Genomic DNA, 20890 nt, shown 5'->3' with positions numbered 1-20890 from the left:
AAAGTACCCAGCACACAATCTCACAGACTATTGCCAGAGCTCTATTAACATGAAGTGCACAGCTCTCCACAGCAAGCTGAACCAGCCTGCCTTTCTAAAAGCAGAGGGTAAACTTCTGCTAATGAACCTTATCCACAGGAGATTAGACCTCAGTCATAGATACTGGACTGGATACGTCTTATCTTATGATACTTGGATAAGTCCAGTATCATAAGATAAGACTGGAATATGCTCAGAAAGTAACAGCAGGTGCAAAGTCAACAACTCTGTACTTCATTTGAATTAATTTCCATTAACAATCTCCTTCTTGAAGTGGCCACAGCCCACCAGGAGCAGCCCACCACTGCACTGAGACCACAAGTGTCTGAGCCTTGACACCCCTGACTGCAATATTCCCTATTCCAGTTCCTTGAGGGTACATCTAATCCACGTTTTACAGTTACTGCACACAGGGACTACACAGAAAAATAATTCCACTTTTCAAATTTCCTTCTTTTACAGTCTTAGAACTTAGCTGTTCTAATCACACCATTACTGCTGTAGACCAAGCCAGGATAAATGACAAGCCAGCCTTGTACAGCCAATATTTGCATGACTTGATAACTTAAATTCCTTCTGACTTGTGCTGTATAAGCCCCTGGTTAAATAGCAGTTATCCAAAAATACGATAAGGCATAGGAAGGGAAAACTAGGCATGTAAACCATTACCACCCATGCAGTCAATATCCCTTTACACATTCCTGTATTTAGCCACTCAGTTTTTTGAATAAAAGCAATGACAGTAAGCTAAAACTGAATGACAAACAACTCAAAAAAAGAAAATTCTCGAAATCTGTAAGCCAAAGGCAGCTGTAATAGCACTACTGAAGCCCTCAAAATGACATAGGAAATTATTTTCTTTAACGTACAAAACCTAACAAGAACAAAGTATTTAAATGTATTTATTAGCATATTGCAGTCACTGGATTTCCATGGGCTTACTGTCAATTTTCATTCTGTAATGACAACTCACATAGCAGCTTGTCACATTAACGTGACTGACTATTCCCACTTCTCAAAAGCTACACCAAGTGCTGAAATTACATTCATGAATTATCGGATGTGCTTGAAGGAAAGGATTGCTGTCACTCACTTCCCCTTCCTGAAGGCTCCCAAGTGCTGTCACGTGAGCTGGCAAATGAACTAAGGCCTTTCTTTTCCCCCCTCTCCTGGGGCAGGGGGGAGAACAAGTAACATTTTTATTTATCAGGTGAATACATGTATTACTCACAGGAAGATACAGTGGAATGTTAGTTGGGTTTTTTTCCCTTTAGATTTTACCTAAAATATGCCCGTGACTGTTTGAATACCTCGTAATTCCTGACTCCACACCCCGTCCTCCTCCTGCAGCCTAACGCGATCACCACACCATCACATCCTCAAATCCTGACACCAAGGAGTTCTGGGGAACTACAGTTCTTCCTGCTACATCCTGAAATCACCCACATCGTGCCCAAGATGCAGATTGACAGAACTCAAGTTGTTCCATTCTAAACTGGTTTAGTGAAGCTGAAAACTCACATAAAAATGGCTGTGAGCACATAGTTCCTCCTCAGAAACACACCCAGAGACATCCCCACCCATCCTTGGGTGCTGCTTTGTTAGAAACATTTGACTGAGAAGTTCCACTGAGAAAGGAGTGACCAGAAAAGCTGATTACAGATCTCACTGCTTGCTGAAGCCACGTAAAACTAGAGAGGGAACTATTTCATTCCTACGAACTACAGTGCAGAGACCTTGACACTGAAGGCAGAATACCTCAGCTGCTTCATTTCTACCTACACCTGGTACAGGAATATATGCTTAAAAAAAAAAAAAAAAAAAAAAAAAGCCTGAAAGTAACGTGCTAGTGTTGATAACAACTTATTAGTCTTATTTTTATTCTTTCCTACAGAAATGGGACAGAACACCACACATTAAGGAAAGATGAAAATTTTGCCACGTTTCTCCCTACCAGTAACAGAAGGTAAGTCTTAACTCTGGTAATAATTACTGAAAATGGATAAATTTAGTACAAGTGTAATTTATTTTGATTTGCAACCAACTGGGCTGTGCCTCTTTGCTTTCTGGCTGTTTAGGAGAGCTTTGTCCACAGCCTTGCACTTCATTATTCTAAGAATAAAAACAAGAAGTATGTTGCACTCCAACAGAACCTTTGTGCCTACGGACAGAGTCGCCAGTGATGCCAGGCAGCATCACTGCAGGGAAAACTGGAAAGCTCAGTTTCCCAATGCATTCTGGCACCAGTCAGAACTAGGTTATTCCAGATACCTCCAGTCACATCCTGTTATCAATAGGCAGCCTCTTACCAAAAAAGTAGATATGGGATGTTTCAAAGGGTTTCCAAACACAGTCAACCCTTACTTTGAGCACCTTTTCTGTGCACTAAATCACAATTATCCATGCAAAACAAGTTATTTGTCTCCCTGAAGCTTCTTAATACAAATACATCCTTAAAATGGTTCAGAAGAGAAAACCAGAGGAAATCATGAAGTAAAGACATCTTCAATTCAGGAAAAGGCAACAAAACACTTACTCTTTTAAATAGTCTGGTCTACTCCAAACAACCAAAGTTTAACTAATTCTCACTTTCCTGAATAACGGGGTTTTTTCCCCACCTGTAAGAATCACTCACAAAGAAGTTACAGTGTCCAGGCTTCCATCCTTAGGGCCTGGTTAAAAAAAAGGAGACTAAAATTAAAACTCACCATTTTAACTAAAGTTTTTTGCAGCACTCAAATGTCTCTTCTAATTAATTCCACAGGAGGCCTTTTCACGCAATTAAATGGGAGAATGACTCATAAACAGGAAGGACAGCCTGAGTCGCAGCCTCTGGTTTAACTAACCCAGCCTGTTTCAGGAGGCCAGTTTAGCTTATTTTTTATCTTTCTTCTGTCAAATTTACAGCACCAGTCAAAGTGGCCACAAGGGAGGGTGCCATGAACAATGCTCTCTAACCTCTCACCACTCTTCCCAGAGGAAGCAGTGACATTTCAGTAGTTCCCAGCAAAGTCCAAGAACAAAGAGTCCCACGATTGATCCAAACAATCCATCCAATCCATCCTGCAAGTCTGAATTATAAAGCAATGAAGTTAAGGGGCAATAAGCCATCTTTGTTACCTGCATTAGCTGGCTGGATTGAATAGTGGCTCATATCAGAAGAAAGGTAAATTAAAAAACAATTAAAAGAAAAATAGGGAATACCAGAGAATGAAAGATCCTTAAAGAGAACAGGAGAGGTAAAGACACCCGCGTATCCAGGAAAAAACATCCTACAAGGATGCATTTTAGCAAGCAAAGATATAAAGATTCCTTACAGAAAAATAATTTCAAGTCTGGAAAGACACATGGCAGAGTGGTGTTTTCTTTGTACTTGCTTTAGTAATTTGTGAGACACTTTGCCCTGTTCTGATCTATTTTTGAACTAAAATCCACGTTCCCTTTACAAAGCAAGCAAGGCCAAGAATTACTGTTGGAGCTGCTAAATAAGAGCTGCTCATTTTCCAGCTTCCAAAAATTGCTGGATATTAATGGCTACCCACACAATAATTAATAACAATGCAGGTGACCAATGACAATTCCAGTATGATAGTAAACAACTATTCATCAAGATCTTTCAAATTTGGTTAATTAGTTCTGTTGTTTACATTAGGGTACTTTGTCATTCCGTACGAAGCCCCTCTGACATGTCTAAAACCCACTGCCCAAATGCCTTGTAAAACAGAATTCATTGCTCTAGAATAGCTGAAGAAATACTTCACACCATATATAACTGAAGATGTTTCATTTATAGAGGTGGAGGCTGAGACTTGCTCCACAATTCCTACTCTTTTTTCCATACCTCCTATGTGAAGCAGGACAACACCTTGCTGTTTGCTATCTCCTCAAACCACTCCAAACACTTCACTGTGGCACAAAATGCAGGCCTGGTTTTTGTAAAGTGAAACAGGAATTTTAAATTGTGAAACATCACCAACAGAGATGAGTGACTACTTCACTGGACTCACAAGCATGAGCAGATTTTTCAAGATTTCATTAACAATGTTCCCTTGTGAAGACAGGAGAACATTTTCTGCTGAGCCTCCCAGAGAACAGAAAGGCGAGATTTTATTATCATTAGTCCTGCATAACTGCCCTAAGCCCCAAAGGACAAAAGACTTTAGTCTTGCCGTACTGTGAGTACCAGATTCATCAGATACAAACACGGGATAAGGAAGTCCTACCACTTTCATTGTTTGTACAGTTCTAACATCAAATAGTACCTGAAGGACTTCCATTCTAAAGTGGTAACAAAAGGAATGGAGGTGGGGATAGAACAAGCTGAAAGAATGTGACTTACAGGAAAAGTAAGTCAACAATAAGAGTTTTATTTCATTCACTTTTGAAGGGCATTTACATTACAGTCACTGTAGTAAGACATGGAGGAGTTACCAATTCAAGCACAATTGCTACAAGAAGTGAAGAGTGCTAAGTCAGTATGAATAATGTTTACTCTAAAAACAAAGCACAGAGAAAGTTAAATGCTGCTGAACACTGAGAGTGTTCCACAGAAGCTGGTTTATTAATAAGTAGGTAATTAAAACCGTCCCCCTTGGCATGAATTTCAATTGATTCATTTTGCAATGCCTTCCCTGAACCTCACTCCTTTTGCCAAGAGATAGTTGAGTTGGGGTCCAATATTGCCTGCCACAATTTATCAAAAATAATTAGCTGCAGGTCCCTGAAGACCTCCAGTGCACAACAAAGAGACAAGATTCTCCTTTGAAAACAGTAGGGAAGTTAAAAGTTGTAATTGAACACCCTTCATTTTCCTCCCTGTTTGAACTGAAGTGATTGCTCAAAAGGAGTTCAGGAGGAAGTGCTGAGAAGACATTTAGAATCAGGTCACAAGCACTCCTGCTCCATCAGCTGATCAAGCAGCATTTTATTATCAAGAACAGGTTTAAAACCAACCATACCTCAATCTTCAAGGCTTATACTCACAGGATCTGATCAACACAGGAGCATCCTGAAAAATAATGACGTCTGGAATGCCCGGATTTTAATTTAACAGCCTGCTTTTAAAGAGTAGTTAATTAGATAATTTTAAAAATATTTATTAAACTAGGATAGTAGAGGGGTGAGACCTGCCTGACTGTCCTTGTTAAAACAAGAAACAAACTGAAAGAAATCAGGAACCACCTGCAAGATCTAGATTTTCCCAGAATAGCACATTGTAGTCACTCAGCCACACCACAGGCTTTGTTTCTTCAGTTGTCCCGTAGCTGAAGTACAGTCCTGTCTCAGATTAACATAACACATACTCAAGTGCCAAATATTTGTGCAACGGAGAAATAATGCTTTAAAGAAGTGGATTTGCAAGAAATCAGTAGTGAGAGGGGCCTATACAGCAAGAACAACGTGTCCTTATGGTGGTTTCAGTGACTTTATGGTTGGAAGGCATAATTGTCAATAAAGCCTCCATCTTCTGTCACACTGAACTCCAGGCTCACCACAGTATTCCCCGACACAAATACTCTCTTCTCAAAGAAATTTGATTCTTTGTATCAAATTACATGGCAACTCTGTCACAAACTATGTGAGGCAAACGAAAGATAGGTTCCTTCAGCCAGCCTTCCCCTACTTTTCAGTTTAACTGCATATCCTCCATTTCCTATGTAGCAGAAGAGGAAAAACAATCATTTTGTGCCTTGCCTCCCCTCTCCTCCTCATTATTTCTCATATGAAGATCTTTCTCCACGTTCCTAACAATTCTTCATTTTAACAATGCAGCTAACATTGTGTGCCCTTACCTATTTTGAACAATCAAGTCACAAAGAGACATTTTTTTTCTACACGTGGTTCTTAGGCTTCCCGAGATACTTTACTTTCTGGGGGAAAAAAACACAACCCAGCATGCAGGGCATAAGTTTTCATGTAAAAGTCTGCATTGGATGTCCAGGTCTGTGTGTGTGCGTGTGTGTGTGTATTCCCTGATATATACAATAAGCCATCTCTGCTTGCTGAAATTTTCCTTAGACCACGTGCAGCTGCCTTCCCTCTCACTGCATTAGAAAGAAATCTTAATGGGAGGTGGGGGACACACATCACACTTGCATGAAACACACCTCTCTAGACATTCCAACACAGAGCAGTGCACAACTGGTGCTGCCTCTGACCACACACATTTACAGCAAATGATTTAGAAATCTTGGTATTTCTATCACAAAACTGCCATCCTTCTCCAGCTGATAGCAACACAACCTGTTGCTACCACGCAGTAACAGGAAAGCTATTTCCTCAAGCCCTCTAACCAGAAATTATTTTTATACCAGAAAAATCTATTTACAAGAAGCTGACAAGACTTTCTCACTTTCTTGCCTGTTAACGCATTTCCACAACTAAAAAAACCTCCTCAGAAATCAGCTGGTCCTTGGAAACCCAATACCAGTTCAACTTTTACTATGAACCAAGAAAATGAAACTGATGCAAACGATAACCATCGAGAGATGCTTCTTGAGAAAAACAAGTGGTCACCCTCAGTGATGGGAACTGCACCTAATTCACTGTTCACCGTGGAATCTCTGTGCCGAAAGGAAAGTAACATAACGTAAGTAAACATCTGTGGTTTTCCTTCTCAGTTATCACAGTCCCTCGACTTCAGGCTGCGTTACTGTAACAGAGCCTACATGGAATCTTGAAGGTCACGCTGAAATTTCGGTTGGTGCAGCATGTTTATACAAAGATCTTTCACAACAGGGCCATATTATATCTTTATTTCTGTGTGAGAATGGTTTCATATTCGTTACCAAGTGCAGTTCAGGGCATTAACTTCAAATTACAAATTCCCCTATGGCTTATCTCTCATGTACTTTGAGACACATTGGTTTTCCTGGCCTAACAGCCAGTAATACTTAGGATGGTCCAGCACACAACCACCTGATTTACTGGGTGTGGGAAGAACCACCAAAGAACCACACAGATTTTCATCTGCAAAATGATTCAGTGGGGAAGAGAATTTTAAACAATGAGCAGGCTCTGCAAAAAATTAAAAAGTTTTATAAAGGTCACCTACTTAAAGATGCCTCATAGTGGCTGCTGCATCACTATTTTGAGATGCTTGAGAAGTTTGGGAGAATAAATGCAGGTGAGTTCTTTCCTTCTAGTCCAGCTTCACACTTTATATTGTTTGAAAGCTACGATTACGCAAGGTCTTTCAAATGGATGAAACATTTTTTCCCAGGTATCCAGCATGTAAACTATAATTCTTGGTGACAAAATAAAATAAAAACATTATTTTTCATTCCTATCATTACATATTCCAGACTGGGAAAGGTCAATTCCCTCAGTACCATCAAATACCCTTTTACAGCACTGGTTAGTTATGAGATATAGACTCTAATTAAATGGGATGTTAGTCTTTACCATCATTATCACAGGTAACCACCATCAGATTCACCCACAACCTACAAACCAGCATTTTTGTAAGTTTGTACAAAATGCTGTTTTTTATGTAAAAAATTAAGTCACTATTTTAACACACACTCTCATTGAATCTCAGCTTCTGTGATACTTAATTCAACAAGATTGATAATGGCTTCCACCCAGACTGCTGGTGAATCACTGGCATCACAGCAGAAGTTTCCAAAAGCAATCCTGTTCTGTTCATCTGCTTCAGCAGGAACACTTTTATATAATAATACACAAGTCTCAAGATGCCCCTAAATTAAACCTTGCCTTATTAATGTCTACAATTTCCGGATTCATACATTCATCTGTTCACTGGAACACCAGTTTTTTAAATTATCCGCGTACAATCATCGCATTGTAAATTTATAAAATATTTTGCTTTGAACTAAGCTAGTCTGGATACAGAGCTGATAAAAAACCCACAAAAACAAACAAACCACCAGAAACCACACAAATAACTTCCCACTCATCTCCATCAAGGCTCCTGCTGCTCACAGGTGATTGACAAGCTCACCACTCAAGTTTCTGGTTGTCAAAACAGACTGTACTGATGGTAACTGTGTTTCTAAATTTCCCTCCAAGCAGCCTGTCAAGCTGTCTGCTTTGACAGACCCTTTTCTGGGACAGGAAGGCAAAGCCATAAGCTATCGCTGGGAAAAGAAAAGGTGCCTGATAACGTCTGCTTCTATTTATGTTAGTGGAAACCATAATTTCATATCAGCACTGAGTGTTAATGCACTGAAGAAAGCCACGGTGCTCCCGGTAAAGCTTAGAAACTGTCAATAAGGTACACACAGCACCTGGAATGTGGGTTATTTATACAGCTATGAAGTCTTTTATTAGCTCCACTGACTTCCAACGCAGCAATACAGACATTTATAGCTGATAAAATTAATGCCCTCCATATCCTTATAAGGCTGAATAGGGTAAAAAAAGGTACATTTAGGATCACATTAATTTCTGCTTCATAGTACCGCTGTGTTATCTAACATCTCTGTGGCTATATGATGTGAATAAAATATAAATGGTGAAGTTAACAATTGCATTTCTCTTCCAGCAGTCATTAGACAACAGCATTGCTAAACCAGTTACAATGATTAAAGCAGCTCAGCCACAGCCCAGGTTACTTTGAACTTTTTAATAATTTCTGTCAATTTTTCAATTTTTTTTACCCACTTCAGCCATTTTTCAATATGGCAAAAACATCCAGAAAACAGCAGCTACCAGCAGAGGGACAGGCGATTTGTCATTCACACTTGACTGAAATTAATAAAATAAAAGAGCTACTCTGAGGGAAAAGGCATGTGGAGGAAAATTCAACATTCCCAGTTCCTAGGAGGAAAAAACCCCGGCATCAGTTCCCTGTTCTAAAACAGTACAGGCCTCAAAATGGCTTTTGAGGACAAAACCTGACACCAGGACATTCCCAACCACTAAAGCACATTAAAATGCAGCTACACCACCACCACGCTCCCGGTATGAAACCTTACCCACCCTCGCCCCGGAATCCAATGGCCAAAACAACGCCAGGGTGGAAAAATTAGTGAAAGTCAGGGGAGTTCCTGTGCGGTTTCACCACGGTTTGTCCCCACGCAGAGGGAGCCGAGGCCACCTCGCTCTTCCCTCAAGCGCCACAGACAAAAGAGCCACGGCCAGGGGAGGGGGGGTGTCCCGAGAACGGGGGGTATTAATTCCCTCATCGCTGTGGTTCAACACGACACGGGGATGAGTTTTCTTATCTTTCTAGGCACGCAGAAAAACAACAGCAGTCGCAGGGCACACACAAAAGCCGCCTGTCCCTCGGCCGCCGCAGCCTGAGGCGATGCCGCCTCTCCCCACCCCCAGCCCGGACCCAGCCGCCCTCCGCCTTCCCTGCGCCGGGCACAGAGACCTGCGGTCCCTCCCCGCCTGCCCAGGGCGCTCGGAAATCGAGCCCGGAAGGAGCCTGAGGCCCGGAGAGGCACAGAACCACGGAACTGTCAGCGTTGTGAGGCACCTCTGGAGATCAGCTCGTCCGAGCGCCCGCCCCTCCGCCTCCTTCCCCGGCAAGGCGGGCAGAGCCCTCCCGCCCCATTGTTCCCTGCACCCCGCGGCGGAGCCGGCGCACTCACCACACGGGCCGGGCTCCCCGCAGCGCCCACCGGCCCCCTCAGCTCCGGCACACGGGGGCTGAAACAGCGCCCTGCTGCTCCTCCGGCAGTACCCGCGGGCCCCGGGGCAGCGCCGCCATCGCCCGCCGCCGCCCCGCCGCCGCCGCTCCAGCAGCGGCCATCTTGTGCGTCGGCTGCTCCCCTCACCGCCTCCCTCCTTCCCTCCCTCCCCGCATCGCCCTCCCCTTCCTGCGCCCTCCTCCCTCGAGCAGCCGGGGCGGGGCAGGGAGAAACAGCCGAGTCACGGGCTGGAGCGCCGTGAGGGCTGGGCTGGGCTGGGCAGGGCTGGGCGGCGGAACTGTCACCCAAGGCCGAGAGGGCGTCTGGCGGTCTGTGAGGGCCGGTATACCTCCCCGTTGCCCTCTCTCGCCATTTTGGGGTGTTTTTCTCTCTGTCACCTCATCTTCTCATCGCTAGCGGGCTCAGACGGGCATCGGGGTGGAGGTCGCGGCTCTTCACACGCCGAGTGCCGCCTGAGGAGTGCTCTGTGTGTTGGGAGCCTCCCGAGGGCCCCCGCCCGCCATTTTCTCTCCCTCAGGATGCTCCTGTGTTGGCGAGCGCTGCGGTTCCCCTCATCTTCCCCGCTGCGACTGCCTCACGCCAACACACCTAAGAGCTTGGGGCTGGGTAATTTTCTAACTTAAAGGGAAAATAACACAAATTAAGCTGTTCCCGCTTAGGCGGCCGTTCAGGGCAAAGCCCTCGCCGCTCTGCCCACCAGCCCCAGGGGAAGGAGCAGAGCTGGACTCGCTGCTGGAGAAGGTCCCCCGTAGCTTTATTTGCTGCAGGACCCACTGAAATCATCCTCAGCTTTAACAACACCACAGGTAAGGTGTTTGGGGACCCACCAAGCCTTCCGGTATGGCAGTATCAGAAATAGTTGAAATACTGAAGAAATTTTAAATCCTTATAAAATGCCTTACAGGTATTCATAATGACTCGTAGCATTTACTTAGCACGTACCGACTGATAGTTTTAAAGTGTTACGAGAGCTAATTATTTGCCATCAGGTTATTTGAAGGTAGCATCCACCTGATGCCCATTTACAAGAATGTGAATATGGTGTAAAATACTAAGGAATTTATCCACATGTGTTTTCAAATTAAAGACCAAAAATAGTGTTCAGTGTCCCCGTCTTACCGCCCAGGTGTTTTGTCACGTCTGTGCCCAGATCTGTGGGATCAATCCTGGTGTGAGGCCACTGTGTGGGATGCTGGGTATGGAATCACTGCATTTCTATTTTCAGTTTGTAACACCGTGAGGAGCACACAGTGTATTATCAGTTCAATATCCGAACTGCAGCGTCGCATGAGCTCAAAATACAATTTAAACAGAGCAACGTCAGGTCAGAAGTATCCAGGCCCAGAGCCAGAGACCCAAGACAGCAACGTGCAAAAGGAAGCTGGGTCGTGACATCCAGATAGAACATAGAAATAAATCACAGAGCTAAACTCCTACACACAAGGAAAAACTACACAGGGGGAGGTTACTCTTCAGCTCCTACTTCTGACTCTTGCACTGACCACAGACAGATTTTCATGTTAATTTTACGAGAAATGTGATGGTAGTAACTATCCATTTTACTGTAGAAATCATCTCCATTATTTAGGTTTGTCCACCAAAACAAGCCTAGTGCTTATCAAGCTTAAATAACATTTTTAAGAACAGCTATTAATTTCTGAAAGCTGGCTTTTCTTACCATATTTTCTTACCACCAGAAGGTAACATATTTACAAATACCACCTTTAACTTAGCAAGAGCCTTAGTGTGAGTTACAAAAGAAGTGTAAATTGGAAGTGTTCAAGGCCAAGTTGGATGGGACTTAGAGCAACCTGGTCTAGTGGAAGGTGTCCATGCCCATGGCAGGTGGTTTGGAGCCAGAGGAGCTTTAAGGTGCCTTCCAACCCAAACCATTGTACGATTCTATGATAAATTGGGAAGTTTAACGTGGAAATGTCAGTCTTAAGCATTATGACTATTTTATTGTTGCTTCAAAAAGATTAACAGGAAAAATTTAAAAATCCACCAAGAGAAATCTAAAACAAGCAATGTAAACATCAGAATCCTTAGTACCATTGTCACAAAATTAAGTAGCTGAATGAACAGTTTAATCAAGAATATTATACTTACCCAGATTTGTAAGTTGGAGATGATCACACTTTAGTACATTATTATATTTTTATCATTATATTGGCATTGCAATACTTTCTACAATGCCTCAATGAAACCTTCATACTACTTGTTCTTAATGGCTGTATAAATAATGTAAGAGTCTTTGTCCTGAAGCACCGTCTTTCATATAACCAACTGGCAAACTGCAGTGTAATTTTAAAAAATTTAAAAAATAAAATTCAAATCTGAATCATTATATGCTTATCTAATCAGTCCTCTCTCTTGAAAATGACCTATTAAACAGTATCTTTGCATGTTATTCTAGATCAATTTAAGTACTCTCTTCACCCTATTACTCTAATTTAAAACTCTACATACCTGCCAGAGGGCAGGGTTAGATGGGATATTAGGAAGAAATTGCTCCCTGTGAGGGTGAGGAGGCCCTGGCACAGGTTGCCCAGAGAAGCTGTGGCTGCCCCTGGATCCCTGGAAGTGTCCAAGGCCAGGTTGGACGGGGCTTGGAGCAACCTGGGCTAGTGGAAGGTGTCCCTGCCCATGGCAGGGGGTGGAATGAGATAGCCTTTAAGGCCCCTTCCAACCCAAACCAGTCTGAGATTCTATACCACAGAAAATTTCCAACCAGCAATAGCCATCCTTTGCAGACTCCTCTCCTAAATGTTACACAGAAATGTGACCCTTGCTGGAGTTATCAGTGTTGTGAGCAGAAGCAGAAGATGGCAGTAGGAGCTAAAATGGCCGGCGTTCTTTAAACCTTGGTTTAAAGTCACAGAAACTAGAAATGGTCAAGGTCTGAGGACATCCTGATACTTCCTAGTTTCTAGCAGGTGATGTTCTGGTGTTCTGTTCAGTCTGGATTTTAATAATCCAGTCTGGAGACTTCTGCCACTTTCTATACTTGGTTCCTGTGTATTGTTCCTGTATTGTGGAAAGCTTTTAGTTTTCAGGTAGTTTATGTTTTCCCTCAGCATTTAATTCCATCACCAGTAACACGCTAACAATAATTTGCAGTATTACAACATAGGTTACTGCAGTTGTTGAAATTTAAAGAAGTGGGACCTGAAATGGCCTATGGTTCTTATTATGTAACACTGCAACTTTAATTCTCAAACCCCATTTTACACCTCCATCAGTCAGACTGCTTCTAATGCTTATTCTTTATTCTGTTTTCTAAAAGTTCAGAAATTTGTAGGTGAGCTTGTTCTCTCCTCGGGAGCTGCTCCCATGAGGTACCTAGATTAGTTTTAATGTCCGCTTTCCCCAGTTACACAGCATTTCTTCCTGCATGACATGCTTAAAAACCCACAGGAGTTAGTTTGATTCTACCACATATAGTCTAAATTTTAAATTCCTTTTTTTCTTTTGTTTTTCCATCCAAGAGGGGATAATGTGTAGGCATGGTTCTAGGATTTGACATTTGTGGCCACTCTAGTAATGTTCTTCAGATTATGCCTTAAAAATGACTCCTCATTTTAGCCTGTATGACCGAGAGAAATAGGTAAAATACCAGTGTAACTGTCGAATGGTGTCATCTCACCATTCAATTTTTATACTGCTCTTTCATATAAAACCGATATAGAACTGTGCTACCAGAATAGCTGTCTTTATAAAAAAATACATATTTTTAAAATGTGTTGGCAGTGTTTCACTTTGCTGTTTTAGCTACCAACATGAGCAGTAAAGCTGATAATAATGGAAAAATTCTCATTTTGAAACCTGTGATATCAGAATGAAAGACAAGGATGATGTATTTTTCCAGGTGGCTGCAAGTATGTAAAAAATGTCCTTGTTAATTCACACAGCCAAGATGTGTGAATGTAAACTACCAAGCATGTAAACCACAGATAACAAAAAAGAAAATCTTTAGCACTTGTATGTGCTTGACCATCTCGTTAACAAAACCTAAGTTCCTGCACTTTTATAAAATTCCACTGACAAAAGCAGAAGACCATATCTGTCCAATGTAATCATTTCAAAAAATTCCAATATTTATTAAAGAGTATGCTGAATATCATCCAAGCCCATGGGATGCAGATATAACTATTAGAGGTTGTTATATGTGCTTATTTGAAAACAAGAGGATGGTAGCAAAGTAGAGCCTTCCTCTGTGGAAGGACATATTCAGTGTCTCCACCATAAGAGGCAAGATTTAGATTTCCTTTGTGCAAGAGAATCCTGAAGGATCTACAGGAATGTAAAGTGCATATATGTAAAATCAGAGTTCCTCCATGACTGCTTCTCTCCCAAACATTCAATTTGCAAACCTGCCAAACATCTCATTGAAAACTTTTTACAGTTCTTTGATGCTGTACATAATAAATTTGCAAACTCTCCATGCAGTTATTAATGTTTGTATTTTCAGGCTACTTGGAATGCAAAAGATCTATGTAAATATACCCTCTGGTTGCAGCTGCTGTGGAAAAAGAAGAAATTATAAGGGAGGTAATAAGAAACCTCAGTGATTTCTCATTAGAAGTTTCACTTACTTAACTGTCCCATCGCCTCCTCCTCCTTCTCCCGCTGGTGCTTAGGGATGCAGAATGCTGGCTCAGGGGTATATGCCCCAGATTCTCATTTTGCTACTTACTGCCTCTTTGCTTACATGTAATTCCTGCTTAGCTTCAATCCCAGAGCTTCCACTGTCATTTAATACATCTCTCTCTGTGTGACAAAAATTTTGAAGCGATATAAAGTACAAGAATTTGCAGCATGGCAGGTGTGTAGACAGACCCACCAGGCAGAGCAAGGCACAGGCACAGTACCACAGCACATCCCTGTTGTTCTGGTGCCCTCTGCTGAAATCACCATCTGCTTGGCTTCTGAATCACCCCCAGGCAGAGGCAGCAGCCAAGTGCCATATGCTGCCACCTCTTTATCTTGCACTTCCTTGATTTATTTCATTTTCTATTTATTCTGTCTTAACAGAAAAGCCCAACTACAATCCTTTATTTCCTTTCCTTCTTCCAGCGGTACTTAGATTGAAACTAGTTCTTTTCCTTCATAACACTGCTGCATCACATTTTACAACAGCCTTTTATTGAGCTTAGGAAGGTAATAGATGAGTTGAGATGCTAAACTATTCAGACAATTATGTTTTATAAGAATTCCAGTGTGTTTGTATGTGCATAAAACCTCAAACCGCCTAAATTAGCAATGTAATTTTTGTTCTTTTCTGGCAGATTTCCTTGTGTACAGTAAAACTGAGGGAAATAAGAGACAGAGAGGGCGATACAGCCAGCACAGTTTCTCTCCAGTAATACCTTTGTTTAGCTGCATGTAAAACCACAGCCTTACTCTCACTTTGCAGGGGAAGCTGAATTGTAAAGGTTAAGAAACTTCTCAGGTTCACAAAGCAAGCAGTGGCAAGATGAGGAATAAACCCACGGTCTGGTCTCCTGTTCCAGCCACTAGACCTTGTGTTCCTCCACACTCATGCAAGTTACAGTAAATGCATTCTGAGTAAACTGCGGGGTGAGTAATTTTTCCAATTGAATTTCCCAGGGAAAGCACTCTTACTACAAGAAAAAAGTAGGACTGTCTTACATCTCTGTAAGACAGTCACATCCCATTTCTGCAGTAAAGGAAAACATGCTGATGATTTCCTGGAGTTATCCTTGCTTAGTATCCCCCATAAAGACTCCAAGTTTTGTACTGGCTTGTTTGAGAACGCCTGATACAAGACTTCCCTAGTGCACCTTCCAGCAAATAGGACTGTCAGTTCCCACAGGAAAATCAGGGACCAACCTTAGCTACTCCTGATGTTATGAATATCTGCATAAAGCAAGTTTAGGTGGTTTTATGTTAGTGTGGATGTCAAGTAGCTGCTTATTCAGATCTCAGTTCTAGCAGGTTTTAAAAAGTATGTTGTTCACATTATTGCAGAGAGACATGTTTGATACCTCATCTCATAGTGGGATTTCAGAAGAGACTTGTAAAAAAAATCTCATTTATAATATATATTTATATAATATATACTATAATATATTATATATCTATATTATATATCTAATATGTAACATGTATAATGTATTCTATATTCTGTATATATGTAGTTCCAGTATATGCTTGAGAAACAGTTCACAAAAAGATTATTTTCACTGAGAACATGTCAAATTTGTTTAGATGGGCTGAGGTTATTTTTTGGAGATCATTCTGTATGGTAATTTTTGTTATTCTTTTACCAGGTTCTACATATCATGTCTTCTCTGACAGGCCCATTCTCATGCACACAAACCCCTACCTTTTTGATAAGAATTTCCTCCTCCACTTTTGAATTTCTTCTCAGCACAGTATTCTCAGTTTCCTCTCTCTCGTTACTGTGCTGGTAAAAAGCTGTTACACACCATTCCAGCAGTTCAATTTCAGCAGTAAACACTGAAATTTCTGAATTGTAAATGTACACTACAAATGGTTCTTGTTGTGTATGTTCTTCTGGTTTTGGTAAATTGTCACCAAGAATTACATCATTAATCCTAACCTTTAAGGATTTTTTTTTGAATTTGACATTTCAACTATTGATTTGATTTTTTAACTTGCTTAAAAAGAACACCGGTTTTGTAAAAAGAAGTTGATATCTTTCATTGTTAATAAAAGATTCTTTCAAGATTGCTTGAAGGCTTCAGTAATGTGACATGTCATATGATGCTGCCTACTCTTCTTTGATTCCAGCAGGTGAAGGAGGTGTCATTTACAGAAGAAGAAAAAGGAAAATCACTACAGGGAATCAGTAAGTTGAATGAAAAATAGTAACTAATAGTGGAATTGACTCTCGTTTCCAGACAGGAAGAGATAAGTGTTTGTGGTTTCGCTAGTTAAGTATTTTTGGTGTTATTTTTCTACATAAGCAACTGATATAATTGCTAAAGAAACAACAGTGAAAGGATCAGAACATCCTGTGGGCACAGATGGAGCTTGCATTGTGTATACATTTTTAAGATATTATATTCATTTAATTTTAGCAAGAGTGTCATCAGTTTCTCAGAGATGAATGGGTATTTTTTACGTGCTCATTAAGGCACATGGAAGGCTGCAATATGGGCAAAAGTTGTAGCCTGTTCACAAACCCCAGCTCTTTTGAGAAGCACTTTCTTGTTCTCATACATGAGGCTGCAGGATCTCCAGTCTTATTGTCCCCAGTGCTTTTGGGGGCACTGGCGTTCTGGTGGCTCTGCTGGGCAGACATGTGCTACCTGAATGAAAAATAAGAGCTAAAAAGTAAGTTATTCATCTTCCTTGTGAAATCCTCAGTCTTTACAACTCGACCGTAGTTGGACTTCAGCAGTTTGATATCAGAAGGTTGTTTATGTGGCAGTTTATCACTGTCTCTCACAGGCAGCAGTTTTTCTTATCATTGTTTCCATTAACACACAGAGCTCTGCAAAAAAAAAAAAAAAAAAAAAAAAAAAAAAAAAAAAAAAAAAGGAAAAAAAGGAGTGTCCTCTATTTTCATACAAAACTCCATCTTCTCCTTGGATTTCCTTCCACAGGAAGCACATAGGCATGTATGCACTTACTTGCATATTAAATAGACAAGATAAAACTGTTTCTACCCTGCAGAGATGAGTTAAACATTGAAAACCAGCGGAGGGCAACCATGGTCATTCACTGATCTCTGAGGTGTAACAGCTACAACTCACAAGGGTTGGGAGGCAGAGGCTGAGGCAAACTGGCTTTGCCTTGTACTTCTCAAGCTCACAAATTGAAAGGAGAATGCTGGGAATGCAATGTTAAAGTTCTAAAACGGACCCTCGGTCTGCCTTTCGATATCAGCAGCTAAAAGGGCAAGACCAGAGAGATACAAAGATACAAAGCTTCTGTAAGATCCAGGTCTGCCTGGAAGGAGGTGAGGGGAGGCTGTCACCCCGAATCACAGTCAGCACTTCAGGAGGAGACAGTGCTGAAGTTTGCACCAGGATTTTATGCTACAGCCAAATAAATCACCATGTCTTGTATGTGCTACTGTTAAATGTTAATAAATCTTGGCAAAGACCTCACCAAACAACAAAACTGTGTCCCTGTGAAATACTGTTCAGAAGACCAATGCAACTCCCACGAACTAAGGTATCCACCCATGTAAGTTTATTGGCAGGAGATAAATCTGGTATATTTTACACGGTCATATATTATTAAAATGCAGATGGGCCCAGGCACAGCTTACACAACCAGTATCTCCATAAGAGGCTCTGCACCTCTACAATCCAGGGAATTATTTTAGGTAAAAGTACAGGAAAAGATAATTTATCTCCTTGGTGGGAGGGATGATTTTTGGTATCGCTAACCTTTCTCAGCAGTTAAAGTGAAAAGAAAATCGAGTTGGATCCACCAATCTCACCTGAAATCTGTGTCAGGTCCCTGTAATTCTTTACAATTATTAAACACTGAGTTGCAGCATAGCATAATAAATTACCGTTTCTCAGGTTTTTGGAAGTTATCTGTTACAGTAATCTACTATTATCAGACAAGAACGGCTTGGTTGCTCTTCGTTTTTCATCTTTTCTCTGAAGCCCAAGAGAGATTAGTGCTCTGTTAAACTTGAATACCATACCCATTGCGGCTCAGCTGCCTTTTTAGGTGTCAGATCTTACCAACAAGCCAAGTGATGCATATTTTCCTCAGAAAACAATTTCTCACACAACTTCCAATTTTCTTATTCTGCAGAACTTGCAGAAGAAGGGGTTGCTTTGAGGGTCAGGGGTTCTGTCACAGATTCACTAGGAAGTATAGTGTACATACACTGACAACAGGGAAGGCTTTATCTTCCCACGTAAACACAGACTTCCTTGCTTAGTCCTTATACCTTGTAGGGCTTCCCAAATGAAGCCTCCCAATTGCAGGTTACCACAGAAGAGCTGAAATAGGATGGACCCCATCTCTACTTACCAGTAGGACCAAGAAAACAACCTTTGAATTTTCTGATTGATACAGGAACTCAAATGTCTCTGATGACCCCCATGGATACTAATAAATCTGACAAAAAACATTTTTTCTAAGAAGATCTCAAAAGGATGGATATCTACTCTAACTTAAGTTTGTTTACATAGTGTGAAGAACCTCAATCAGTATTGTTAAGATACTAGATAATTTGAATAATATTTTGATGGCTTTGATTAATATTTGTATATATTTTGTATATATTTGTTTGCAGTGTGTGTATACAAATTTTCCACAAGCATTGCTTTGGAATGTTTGTGCCTTCTCTCTGGTTGCCACAGTGGATGGAGAAGATTCCTCCCTGAATTTGGATGATTATGGAATCAAGTTTTTGTCCTTCTTCCTACCTCCTCAGGAGCCTCATAGCCCCCATATCCATCACAGCCCCTACAGAGTCACAGGCTCCAAAGCCCTCATAGACCCTAGAGTCCCTATAGCCATTATAGCCTTCAGAGCCCCCATAGCTCTCACAGTCCTCACAACCCCCACAGCCCCATAGCCCTCCCAGCTCCTATAGCCCTCACAGACCCCATAAACCTCACAGCCCCCATAGCTCTCAAAGCCCGTCACAGCCCCTATAGCCATTACAGCCCCCATAGCCTTCACAGCCCTCTTAGCCCTGATAGTTCTCATAGCCCTTACGTTCCCTATAGCCCTCCCAGCCCCTATAGCCCCTCATAACCCTTAAAGCCCCCATAGCCTTCATGACCCCCACAGTGCTCACATCCCCCATATGCCTCACAGACCCCACGGCCCTCATACACCCCGTAGTGGTAACAAACCTCAAACCATCAGAGCCCCCACAGAGCTCACAGACCAAATAGCACTCACAGTCCCATAAGCCTCAGAGCCCCTGTAGCCCTCACAGCCCCTATAGCCACCACAGCCGGCAAAGACCCCGGAGCCCTCAAAGAACCTATAGACCTCAAAGCCTCCATTGCCTTCACAGCCCCTATAGCCACCACAGCCAGCAAAGACCCCGGAGCCCTCAAAGAACCTACAGACCTCAAAGCCTCCATTGCCTTCACAGCCCCTATAGCCACCACAGCCAGCAAAGACCCCAGAGCCCTCAAAGAACCTACAGACCTCAAAGCCTCCATTGCCTTCACAGCCCCTATAGCCACCACAGCCGGCAAAGACCCCGGAGCCCTCAAAGAACCTATAGACCTCACAGCCCCCATGACCCTCTACAGCTCTCAAAGTCCTCAGAGCCCTTATAACCCTCACAGACCCCACAGCATCTTCAGGACTTTTATCACACCTCAGGATACGAAGTAGATGAGGAATTAAGTACACTAAAAAAAAAAGCAACTCTCATGAAGTGTTTTAGCTGGAGAGTCCATTATGCTGCAAAAAGTTATTTCCAGGTTCAAACAGATGTGCTGGTTATGAGTATTCACTTCTATTGTATAGACAGAGACTGGTCTCTTTACACGAAGTCTCTTATTTTTCTAGGCTTGGATATGTCTCAGATTTTTCAGATGTCCAACTGAATTCCCTTCAGTTGTGCGGGCTCCTGGTAGTTCTTTGTGTTCTCCCAGGAGATCTCTGGAATTGAAAGGAGGTGCCCAAAACTGAGCTCTGTTCTTCATGAAAGCCTTTTTTGAGCTCAGTAGGAGCAGAAGAATTATTTCGCTCTTGTCTTTTACAGCCTTTTCCTACGTTTCAGTAGCATAGTCACATTTTTTGTGGTGACTCATTTTCTATTTGTGAACTGCTATGAACCAAGATTTTCTGTAAAGTGACTGCTTCGCCACTTTGTCTTCAGCTCACAGTTTTGCAGCCAATTATTCCCAGCTATATGTAATAGTTTCTCACCTTATTGAATTACATCCTGTTTAGTTCAGATCTTTGTTCCAACTTGTCATGATTTGTTCAATTCTAATTACATCTTCCAAAATGCTTACAGCTCCCTCCTGAACAGGATATCCTCCACAAATATGATAAAAATATTCCCTAGCCTCTTGCCTCACAGAAGCAGTTCAGGACTTGGGATGTGAGCATCTGGAGGACTCTCTGCAAACTTGACACTATTTCTGAGCGCCATTTTGTAACCATTTCACTTAAGTGTTGTGTAGCCAGCTTCTTGACCTTGCTTCATCAGAAGCCTTGCTTCAGTCAAGATTCCATAATTTGCTTTTTTTTTGATGTTATGGTTGATTATTATTCAACTCATCATCTGAGACCTTACA

At 41.8% G+C, this 20890-nt stretch overlaps 2 protein-coding genes across 16 annotated transcripts in view; one reads left to right on the top strand and one right to left on the bottom strand.

Moving 5' to 3' along the window:
* Nucleotides 1-10165, bottom strand: part of RC3H1 (ring finger and CCCH-type domains 1) — a 62351-nt gene extending 52186 nt beyond the window's left edge. For 8 of the 12 annotated variants that reach the window (XM_027723449.2, XM_027723454.2, XM_027723455.2 and 5 more), the window contains exon 1: nucleotides 9600-9763. The gene's annotated coding sequence lies outside the window, so the exon portion shown is untranslated. Of the gene's footprint in view, nucleotides 1-9379; nucleotides 9424-9599; nucleotides 9765-10036 lie in introns of those variants that run through there. The other 4 variants (XM_027723446.2, XM_027723450.2, XM_039380092.1 and 1 more) reach the window with 3 other exon arrangements.
* The window catches only part of RABGAP1L (RAB GTPase activating protein 1 like), a 245133-nt gene continuing 233910 nt past the window's right edge, over nucleotides 9668-20890 (top strand). For 2 of the 4 annotated variants that reach the window (XM_039380098.1, XM_039380095.1), the window contains exons 1-4: nucleotides 9668-10465; nucleotides 14131-14210; nucleotides 15076-15239; nucleotides 16437-16494. The gene's annotated coding sequence lies outside the window, so the exon portion shown is untranslated. The remainder of the gene's footprint in view (nucleotides 10466-14130; nucleotides 14211-15075; nucleotides 15240-16436; nucleotides 16495-20890) is intronic. The other 2 variants (XM_039380097.1, XM_039380094.1) reach the window with 2 other exon arrangements.

Source organism: Pipra filicauda, unplaced genomic scaffold, assembly GCF_003945595.2.
Source record: "Pipra filicauda isolate LSUMZ 115617 unplaced genomic scaffold, ASM394559v2 scaffold185_size1782982_pilon, whole genome shotgun sequence".
NCBI classification, from domain to species: Eukaryota; Metazoa; Chordata; class Aves; order Passeriformes; family Pipridae; genus Pipra; species Pipra filicauda.
This window is presented reverse-complemented; position numbering and strand designations above follow the sequence as displayed.